The sequence below is a fragment of the Aplidium turbinatum genome, chromosome 2 (genome assembly GCF_918807975.1).
Source record: "Aplidium turbinatum chromosome 2, kaAplTurb1.1, whole genome shotgun sequence".
NCBI lineage: Eukaryota > Metazoa > Chordata > Ascidiacea > Aplousobranchia > Polyclinidae > Aplidium > Aplidium turbinatum.
This window is the reverse complement of record NC_137473.1, coordinates 22596156-22608161: the sequence shown is the minus strand read 5'-3', so window position 1 is coordinate 22608161 and position 12006 is coordinate 22596156.

Sequence of the window (12006 nt, the reverse complement as noted above, 5' to 3'; positions counted from 1 at the left end):
ATGAAGCGAAAATAAGATGAAAGTTAAAAGATGAGTTTTGTACCAGAAATTTTTGCTGTATTGGAATGAAATTTGAATTTGTAACCTAACAATTTACGTAGGCTATCATTTTAATCTGATTTGTTTGTATTATACCATTTGAAGTTGTGTCCGTGCCTTACGTGCGTTGGCAAATAAATTTGCATGGGGAGGTGATTGACTAGATGACCACTTAGCCCAGTGGTTCCCAACCTTTTTGACCTTGCGGCACCCTATCAAAGAAATAAATAGTTTGCGGCACCCTGGAAAAACTGGGTCAATTTTATGAGATTTCTGTATTTCAAATAACTGTATGAAATAACACAGAATGAGTTGTACAGTATAGCGCGCGTAAATAAATGTATTTATTCAAAAGTTAGTGTGAAATTTGGGCTTGACTTCTGGCACAAAGTCCCTTAATATCTGGAGGCACATTCGATAAAGCCACCCGCATTTCTTCCTCGACTATGAGCAGTCGTTCTCGTTTTTTAGTTTTTATGTTCGTTAATACGGCAAATCCACTCTCACATAGGTATGAAGTGGAAAACTGCAGCAAGAGAACAATACGGTAGCTTTCTTTCCAACGCAAGGATATTCATTTTGAATTTTTATCCAGAACTCGTCGAGAGGCATCTGCTTGTGCATAAGCTTAAAATTTCCATCGTTACGAATGTCAACTAATTCTTCTTCTTCTTCTTAAGATTCAAAACAATATGAGAGTCCAGTAAAAATGGATTTCTCACCCATGCGTAATTTTCCGTGGACAAGCTGAGAAAATACTTTTCGATTTTTTCTTCCAATAATTTTAGTTGCCGAGTTACTTATTAGTGAGACAACTTCTTTGTTCTTCATTTCAGAGAAGTGTGAAAGCATGTCAAAGTTTCCGTTCTCCACTTTGCAGGACCACATTTGCAGTTTTTCTCTCAGTGCTTTCATTTTATCGGTTGAAGTTAACAGAGTTTCGTTTTTGCACTGCATTTTGGCATTTACGTTATTTAATGGTCGATATCTACTAAATAACCTACACTAATTTGGAGACCCAATTGTAATCGCAAAGCAATTTACAAAATATATTCATAAGTATAAAGAACAAATTAATTATAACTTAGCCTTTTCTCGATTAGCTATGTATCGTGCTTGTATCACCCATGCAAAAGTTTCCTATTTTATAATGGTTCGCAAACAATCGTACAATTTAATAATCGTGCTGGGTCACACAATCCGATAATCTATCACTGCAATTTGACTTTGTGCGCCGTGAAACGCAAAATAAAATCATGAAACCTGGCAATAATGATGCGTTTCAAACGTTTTTATGGAAAGAACAGCAACGAGTCAAAATCTCTTTCACGCTGTTTTTCCTGGGTGAGAAAACAAAGGCTTACCGCGGATTAGAGTTAAAATAAATAAATAAATTCCACATTTAACGGGTTAAAGTTAAAATAAAGAATGGGCCGCAGTATTGCAATATCTCGCGGCACCCTTGAGCATTGCAATTGGCACCCCAGGGTGCCGCGGCACCCCGGTTGGGAACCACTGACTTAGCCTATAGTCTTTTGCTGTCATCCTGATTGTGCTATAATGCAACCTACGATTCACAATGTAGTAATATGAGTGTTTTATTGACTCATTGTAGGCTATATGGCTCTGTTGAAACAAATAATTTAATTGATCATCGTTACAAACATTTCAAAGTTTAAATCGTGGCTATAGGCCTACGTGAATCGGTGGCATTTAATAAGCTATACAGGCCTTAATATATCGTGCAAAGTTTGCATTTGAAGGCTGACTTGTTAGCCGCTGGTCTTGAGTCGTAGTAGACGAACATAGTCTTTGACTATATTTTATGTAGGCCTATTTCATGAAAATTAAAACCAAAGTTTTCTAGTGAATGAAGCACTGAGCCTATTTTTGGTCTGGCTTTTCATAACTACCGTTTTGAAGAAATATAAAGTAACTTAGGCTACATGTAGGCCAACCGGTAGTCAAAACGCCATCAACCTTCAGTGAGTAGGCTATCACAGTGTCACACGCGGGAAGGCTTTAGCTTTTACGAAAGTGTTGAACACTTTGAGATTCCAATGAATTTCCGTTGGACTCCCATCGAAAACACGGTGGCACGAAACTTAAAAGTCTAGGATTATGGTTTCGTGGTGAGAATATTTATCCTTGGGATTCATCTTTCGCACACTTGCAGAGGGTTTAATCTACTGACCAAGCGAAGTTTCAGTCCATTTACAAGTTTTCCCAAAAGAATTTCGAAAATGCACACCCACTTACAATAGCAGTAACTTTTGGACTGCTTCTGCGGTGTTGCAGTCTGGAAGTTACTGTCAGTCCAAAAGTTACCAGCGGTGCCAGGCGTTTTCACAATCGATAGAAAAGCGAAAATTGTTTTAACTAAGTGTAATGAATTCATTGCTCTCAAACTAATGCAAGCTTTTCAGTTAACATTACAAAATACTTATAATTATTAATCTGACCTTTTGAGAGGTTAAAAATTTAATTATTTTTTAAAACAAAATTAAATAAAATTTAAATGAAATATTTGGCAACTCTTGTAACTTTTGGCATGCAGTAACTCTTGGACTGCTACACCGGGCTTCAAACACAAGCAAATAGCGCCCGATTACTCGTTGCATTTCCGAATCGAAGCAAGTATACAAGTCTCCCTCGGTCTTCGATCATTATATGGCTTTATTAAATTAGTTGTAAGTTGCTTGTTTCTGCTTCGATTTTTACAATTGAACCATTGCTGGAAAGCACAAGCTATCGTCTACCCAAATAAAGCTAAGCCAGACCCTAAAAGTAAGCCAGACCTTTAAATTAGCGTTTATTAAATGCTGGTATCTTTGAAGGTGTTCTTCGTTTATTAAGTGCTGGTATCTTTGAAGGTGTTCTTCGTATAAATGATTAAACTCGGTCAAGTTCAACTCTTTACCTAGGATATATTTTTAACTTCTAGGATCTGGCTTAGCTTTATTTGGGTAGACGATAGCTTGTGCTTTCCAGCAATGGTTCAAGTTAAACTCTTTTCTAAGGAGATATGTGGTGTTTTTCGGGCCTGTGTTACATTGCTTTGCATAGGTGAGATCTTCTGCTTTGCAGGGCTGGGGCAATTGTAAAAATTGAAGCAGAAACAAGCAAATCACAACTAATTTACTAAAGGCGGACACTTGCATGCTTTTATCGTCATGGTTGACTGATTTCACCCCACTTTTCTACTATTTTTTGGTGGATACCTCCTCCGTGACGTCATCGCCTTTTTAACCAAAGGGGGAGCTTGTAAACCAGCTCCCATTATTCAATATTCAGACATTGAATCAATGTAAATACAAACTGTTAGGCTAATTGGGTTCTTTGAATCCTATGTCACCGTCTGTCTGTATGCAAACTTAGAATATATTAGTTATTTTTGTCATCAAATTACCTAGCCTAACTATATTTTTAGAAGTAGTGCTGCCAGACCTTTTTATTTTTTGCACTAAAAATTGTATCATCAAAACTACTTTAGTTGATTGAACAAAGTTTATTTGAACAGAAGTAGTATGTCTGTGTTTTATTACATTTAATTATAATTTCTCTATTGTTATGTACTTTTTCTGAATCCGCATGGTCACCCTGAGCCGGTTTCCTGCAATGTTTATTTTTCTGAGTCTTTTATGACATCACAACTGAATATTTAAGTGGGGTTGTTTTTTATTTGTGGTGTGTAAAACAATATTTGTTACTCCTACCTACCTACCATGCCAAAGTGCAGAAGCATCGCAATGCACAAGCAAGGTATCTTCAAAGATAAATTCAGTTGTTCTATCTTGATTACTTGGTAAGAAATTCTAGCTAGCTGGTGATCAGTGGCGTAGCCAAAGGGGTGCTTTTGGGGGTTGCAACCCCCCCCTTTGGCACACGTGTGACGTCACGAAATTGAGAATGATGCTTTCAGTCTATGCCTCTAAAACAAAGTTTGCCTAATTTTAAATAAAACATGAAAAGAGCGAGTTTTGCCATTACCAAACATTCAAATATCTCAGCTAGGAATTAGCAACAAGAAAACAAATTAGCAACAAGACTTGTAGCTTTATTTCCGAAAAATGCCAAAGAAAACATGATCTTATTCTTTTGCTATGCCACCGGACAGCACCATTTTACAGGAATATTCATACCCACATTTTTGTTGAAAATACTCTCAGAATGCACCAAATTCAAAGTAAGTTTTCAAAATTTTCTGGGGAGGCCCCCTGACCCCCCGCCGCTGGGTGTCGCCATAAGCGTCAAAAAACTCTCCCCCATTTCAAAATTCCTGGCTACGCCACTGCTGGGGATCTTGTTATGTTAGTTTTTTACTGTTATCATGCACCGCATACATTACATTTGGGCAATTTCTATAAAAGCGTGCAGATTTGGGCAAATTTACGTTTTGCCCCCCAAAATGGTTTGGTCTCGTACGGCTATGCCCGTCACGTTACACCGCCGGCCGAACATGCATTTCTCATCGACTATTTCTACCACAAAAAGAAAGCAATAATTTGGTTTATTTCAAACTAATATTACATTTTTGTGCTGGCAATTCGAAGTCCATTCTTCAGGTGTTGATTTGTGAGTAGCCTACTGATGATGATGATGGCGTATGAACGACCTTTCCAGGCTAGATTGGAGGGCAGGAAATCTTCAGCCACTCAGCAGTCTCGTCGTCCAGGACCCTCAGACCATGCGCACCGTGTGGAGGCCGGTGGGTTAGGCAGTGGTGGATGACATGGTCTGCGGTCTGTTCCGTGGCACCACACTCGCATTCTGATGAAGGAGCCAGGCCCCACTTGTGCATGTCCGAACGAAAGCGGCCGACGCCAGTTCGCAGGCGGTTAAGCCTGACCCACGCAAGCCTTGCGAGGGACATCCCTGGTGGACGGGGATCGGCGTCGGGTATGAAGTCACGGAGCGTGGAGGTGTGATTTTTCCACTCCGTGTTCCACATGTGGTTCGTCCAGTGTGCCGCACTTAAACCAAGTTCTTCTGCGTTCTTAAGTAGTTGTTGTGCGGCAGGCACAAAGGGGCGTCTTGATTTCAGCCGCTGCTTTATAGGTGGTGGTCTCTTGAATGTTGCATGGAGGAGATGGTCGGGGTCCAAAGCGCGGCGAGCGAGAGAAATCGTGGCTCCTTTACGGCGTAGCTCAGCGGGTTGGATGCCTGTTAGGATGGGTAGGCAGTCCGTTGGAGTGGGACGCAGGCATCCAGTCACAGTACGCAGTGCGTCGTTGATGGCGGTATCAATCTGGTGAGTGTGAGAACTACGGCACCAGACCGGCGCGCAGTACTCAGCGGTGGAATGAACAAGGGCTAGGGTAGCTGTACGAAGAGTTTTAGCACCAGCTCCCCAGCCGGAACCCACCAATCGCCTCAAAAGTGCGACGCGTGTAGATAGTTTTTTGCGCAGTGACTTCAAGTGCCGACGGTAGCCTACGTGAGTGACCTGTCCAGGGTTATGCCGAGGTATGTAGGTTCGGCACAGTAGGGCAGGCGTTCCCCACCAATCTTGATGTTTATCTCACGCTGTGCCTCCCGGTTGTTAAGGTGGAAGACCGCCGACACTGTCTTTGACTTGCTGAGCTGTAGCTTCCATTTCTGGAGGTATGCTGATAGTGTTTGCATGTCTTGGCTGAGGTTCCTCTCCACTGACTGCCAGTTTCCTGCTGAGTGCAGGAGTGCCAGGTCGTCTGCGTAAGCATATTTCCTGGAGATGGTGGGGGGCAAGTCATAGGTGTAGATATTGAACAGGAGAGGAGCCAAGACTGAGCCCTTTGGGACGCCGTTTTTAAGCCGGCGTAGTCTGCTTCGACGACCGCTACCGGTTGTGAGGGTAAAACTGCGGTTTTGCACAAGTTCCATCATCATATGGACCATGTTTCTGTCAGGGAGCAGACGGAGTAACTTGCAGGTAAGGCCGCTATGCCATACGGTATCATAGGCAGCCGTGAGATCAACAAACACGGCGCCAGCCTTCTTCTTAGCCGAGAAGTTGTCCTCAATGTCTTGGGTCATAAGTGTGACCTGATCTACGGTTGATCGTCCGTGTCGGAAACCAGCTTGTTCACTGGGGAGCTGCGGATCTATTATTGGTTCGAAACGGGCGTAGATGAGTCTCTCGAGGATCTTGAAGGGGATGCAGAGCAGTGAGATTGGACGGTAACTCTTCGGGTCCCCTGGGGGCTTCTTTGGCTTAGGAAGTGCAACCACAAGGGCTCTTCTCCAGATTCTGCGAATTTTCAGGTGGCGCAAACAGCAGGAAAGGAAGTCTTTTAACCAGGACTTTAAGGAGGCAGAAGCATGGAGTATCAACTCCGGGCATAGGTGGTCAGGGCCCGGGGCTTTACCTGGCTTTATGTGCTGGAGGGCGGCGGAAAATTCTTCCGTGGTGAACTCACCCGAGATGTTGTCCCCGTCTGGGGTTGTTACCCTCCAGAGGTCCGTCATTTCTTGCAAGACGGATCTATCTGATTCACGGTCTCTCGATTTGTATTTCCCGTTCTCCACAAGTTGTGAGGCGATGGAATTTGCTGAAACGGGACATTGTTGACGAGAGGCACGTGATCTGCCAGTTAGGTTGTTCAGTGTACTCAATGCTATGCGGCTGGAGTGCGTGAAGTCGATTGATTCAACGGCTTCTGTCCAGCGCTCCTTCCTCTTTAAGTCCAGCCTTGCCAGCAGAGCTGTGGCTGAGCTGTTGGTGTCATTGCCCTGAGGGGCGTGGAGGAAGTCGGAGTAGAGGCTTTCGCACTCCTTATCCCAGCACGGTATGTAGGTCTTTCGTCGGCCGCGGGGGATGGATTGTTTTGCCGCTGATGTTATTGCATCACAAAAGTCCTGGTATGCCTCTTCTACGTTGTTGGTGTGAGGGGATGGGAGATACTGTGTGGCTTCATTGGTGAGGAGGCTATAGTACTCCCAGTTAGCCATTCTGAAGTTCCTTCGCTTAACAGGCTTGCTCGGGACAGGCATTATGAGCGTTGGAGCCGTGATAATCGAGGGTCGATGTTGGGACCTGGGGAACTTCTCTAGCACACGTCTGTCCGGTTGGCAATTATCGGGGTCATCACTTGCGAAAGCCAGATCGGGGTTTGTACCAGTGTTCCAGCGTCCGGAGAAGAAGCTCGCTGCACCCTTGGGATCGTGCAGTAAGGTGAGGTTATTATTGGCTGACCATGAGGCCAGGCTTTCTCCGTCGGTGTTGGTGGTGTTGTATCCCCAGTCAACGTGGTGGCAATTAAAATCGCCAGCATAGAGGCTGGGTTGGGGGAACACTGGGATGGCTGTTGGTGTTAAGCGTGAGGGTGGTGGCTTATAGACATTGATGATGTGATAGCCTGATATGTCTATGCATAACCACTCTATCTCCGATTGGGCACCGGACTGGTCTATTGGCGTCCAGCTCAGTTGCTCATGGACAAACGTGGCAAGGCCGTGTTTCCTGCTGATGGTTGCGCCTGCGAGTGTGAAGTTGGGTAATACCAACCATGGCCAACTGGAAATGTGGCCTGATTTGTCACATTTTGCAGATTTTGATTTCAGCTACTGCTAGTGTTTGACTGACATTTTCTGAAATGTTTTTACGTTTTGTTGTCTCCTAATGATATAAAAGCTTTTTGCTGCCTTGGGGAAGCAATAGAAAATGAGAAAAAGCAATTTGAAAAACGCTTAATCAGACTGTTATTGAAACATTAACAGTCTGACTAAAATCTTCGAAATCAAATTTTCTTTGTTTTTCAACATGTGAGGATGTTAAAACTTATTGTGTCATCTGGGGAAAACAGTAAACAAAGCGTAAAAATATAATTTTTAGAAAATTTATTTTAACATTCGCCCAAAGTTGGCAAAATCTGGAAATTTCTGCAAAATGTGACAAATCAGGCCGTATTTTTAGGTAGCCATGTACCAACTTATCCACAGATGTGCAGTGGGTCTCCTGGAGGAGAATAACGAGGGCCTGATGTTTTGTGGCCAGATACTCGATGATGCAGAGCTTGCTGGCCGTAATGCCCTCGGTGTTCAGCTGCAGTATTGTGGGTCGTCGGTACTTTTCGACAGAGGAGCTGCCACGCCCTGAGAAGGGCGTTTCCCTATCCACCCTGCGCTGAACCTGGGCCTGTTTTGCTCGAGTGTGACAAGCTTCGCTTCGCATATCTTTTTCTTAAAGATATGGTACTGACGGGAGGGACCACGAGAAAGTGCTTGTTCTTCCCCCCCCCTACTGTATAGTAGCCTACTGATAGATGGATACATGTAGCCTAATCTGCATATGGTACTGACCATTTTGCTGCAGCTTTTGTGTTCAGATCAATCAGGTGTGTAGTTATCCTATATCTACTTAGACACTAGATTACACCACTAGCTTTCGTTTTCCATTTTATAAACTGGTTGCTCTTTCATTTTCAAGAAATGTATAATTTATAGTCTACTTTCAAATCACAAAATTGCCTGAGCATGCGGTCTTTGCTTAGCTAACGCATTTCGGTAAAGAAGAATCTCTTGGTACGCAGTTTAAAAAAACAGAATTACTTTGTGTCATTGAAAATCTTTACATATTCACTGGATTACTACGTTTCATTGCAGATTATGCTTGGCGCTGGCCTGAAACCAATGCAAGCCGCAGATCAAATATCCACTTTTGGCCAGCGGGCCGCAGGTTGCATACTCCTGGCGTAGGCTATACTTGTAGTCTCTTGTTGCAACTAAAACAACTTTACTTTGAACATACATAGCATTACATTATAAGACCTTACGAACGAGATTAAATTGTACCAGGTTCAACCTCCCAGCCATCAAAACCCGTTGTTTTTACATTTATTCAACGCCTGAAGACGTTGAATGAGCTGAAAAACAATGGGTTTTACAGGTTGGGCTAAGACATACTGTAGTTTATTATCAAACATGATTGGAGCGGATGAAGAAAAATTTGGGAGGAAGAGAGTAGTAGAATTTTAACATAAAATAAAATTCCAGGCGAAATGAACAATGTAAATATTGAGAACCCAAAAAGGGGAAAAGGTTGACAGATAGCTTAGTCTCCAGAACATCTTGGCAATCATAACTTTGCTTCGGTCGCTTCTTTGAATGTTTTGTGCTTCAATATTATGTCTTTGCTTAAGACGCACATTTCTATTTGACACACATAGTCTTTAAAAAAAAAAATGAAAATTCTTTTGCATGTGCCTCCACCTTCACCTAGTAGGCCTACGTAAATATGCAAGGCACATTTCAGCTCATTAATCTAATGAGACTAAAATAAGTCAATGTATGTGATGAGTGAGCGATGTGTTTTAACTTGGATGTAATTGTTTTACCATTACTTAAAGATTTCAAAAGTCTTCTTCTTCAACAGATTAATCATGTTTGATCAGCTGTGATCTCCCATAGGAACTTCTTTCACATTGTTCTGTCTTTTGTTTTTACTGATACTTCCGGCATGCTTTTCATTCCCGTAAATTTGATTGATAGCCTATTGTCAAAATATTTTATTTTTTGTTCCTTTTTTTCTCGTTTACCTTGCACCATCCCAGTCAATATTAGATTTTCTAATGTGTTACTTCTTGCTATGTGTTCGAAGTATCTTAATTTTCTGAGGTTGATGTTAATCATAGTCCCTTTATCTTCTATTTGTTGGGTAGCAAATTCATTCGTTTTTTTCCCCATCCATCACTTGATGCGTAATAGTCTTCTGTGTCACTACATTTCAAAACTTTTTAATGTCAACTTTTTTGCATATCAAAATTTCACATCCATAAATGGCAATTGGAAATACGAGAGTTCGCAGCAATCTTGATTTTGTGTTTTTGGCTATTTCCAAAAACACGCTTTTTCTATGCCTCTGATTAGATCAATGGATTATGATTGAGCGAGCAAAGCGAGCAGAAAAAATTTGCAAAAACGAAGAAAAATTAAACATGTTTTTCTCGTTTTATTTTATTTACCAACTTCAAAACTGTCAGAAAAAGGAAAAACATACTTTTTACACCTTTTTACAATTTTTATTTTAGGCAGATGCGTCAAAGTTTATAAATAATGTTTATACTTGTGGTTACAAATATTTCTGTCCTGATATAAAATTGTATCCTACAAACAACAATTGAACACGTACAAGCTACTTTATAGGATTACGTTCATTCCACAGCTACCCAAACGGCATAATATAGCATAAGATCTGCATTGCATAGCCTATATTTATACGCCCTATGTCCAATAAAGTGGGCGACAACATTTTTTCCTGATTCATTCATAGTCGCCATTAACTAGAACTTAAATAAAGGAAACTTAGTTTATTATCGTTTTCGTAGGCCGCGTTGTTAATGTATTCCAGAGGTCCGGTTTGGATGTGAAAGTTCGAATGAAAATAACTAATGATGTCATATATTGCCTTCTTCAGTAGCATTTTTATCTTGGCACACAAGTCTTTGGTTACACTCGAAGGTTTTAGCTAAATTGAAACGTAATGCTTGCAAAAATACAGATTTCGATTAATTGTTGCAATTTTTTTTGAATGACCATCTGATTATCTTAAGAGCTGCAACTCATCTATATCGGCAAGAAATCCACCTTTTACCACAATGGGCTATTCCAAGCTTCTTTTTTGTATTTAGTAGTGTGATGGGCTGATATTTGTTTTACAGATTTATAGCTTAACGGCACGCGTCAAACCAGAGAGGAGACGCTGACACGCGGGTGGTTCATCGGAACATCGTCAAAGTTTCAGTCTGTTTTTCAACAATAAAAACATTGTGACAAGCATCGACATGTTACTGAATCGATGTCACTTCTTCTACATGTTGATACTGATGACTACGAAAGGCCTATATTTGAGTTCTGACCAGTAAGTACAAGCACTTTGCAATACCCAACAAAGTGAGCAGTAGATTTTTCTGTATGAAATCTGTAAATGGTCCTTGTTTTGATAGTCCGTTACGTAATTTCAATATGTGTGTGTAACTGAGCATATTAGTTTGTTTTTGTGATGTTGTTGGGTTCAATCGTGTTCTCATTGCTTTAAAGAATTGGCGCTCCAGTTGTTCCAGGAACGAGAAGGCGACTGATTCTTAACTAATTCATCAACTTATTTGAAAGTATCAGGTTTGGTGGCCGTGCTTAACTGTATTTATTGATGCATATACCGCAATATTAGATCCTTTCATGCACGTCTTAAACCATTAAGGTTTTGCCACCTTTTTCTTTTGTTGGTTTTGTTACTGTATTTCTTTTTCACAATATTATTTCTTTTGCATTCTGACAAAGAAAAATAAATTGAATTGAATCGATCTCTCCCAGAATTAGACAATAAAGTGCTTCAAATCTTTAGCGCTGGAACTCTTGTAACGTGAAATCATCTCCATGCAGCCTATCCTACGATTTCATATGACTGCAGGGAAGCATGATTATTCAAAACAAGCAACTATGTGGTCAAAACTTTTCACAATACAGGAAGTTACAACATCAACATCTCCGGCACAATGGCCCAGTGGTTTGAATGGTCGTCTTTGCGTCGGTAGATGTGGGTTTGACTCTCCATCGGGTCATACAGTATGAACGACCTTTTAAAAATGGTACTAAAGTTCATCTCTACTTGGCACTCAGACGAGAGTGTTCAGGTACAACCCGACGTCGTAAGCAACTGTTGAGCATTCGTTGTCGGGTGATAAGCTCGTTACCCCACTGGCAGAGCGAATTGCGTTTGGACAAGACTCCTTCAAAGAACCCGACAGTTGATTACATAGCCTGGGAAGGAACCCAAATTGCTCAACAAACAAACAGCAACTTCTTGTTTGAGCTGTGAAAGTGAGTTTACTTTCGCAAGTGAGTTGACTTAACTGTTGTCTCCGACAACAAGGCAGTGCTCTCAAGGCTAATAAACATTAACCTCTCACTTCCTTGGCGAGATGGAGATGAACGAGGAGTTGTAGAACTACAACACACTCTCCATCAACAAAATTGCGATCTAATATTCAA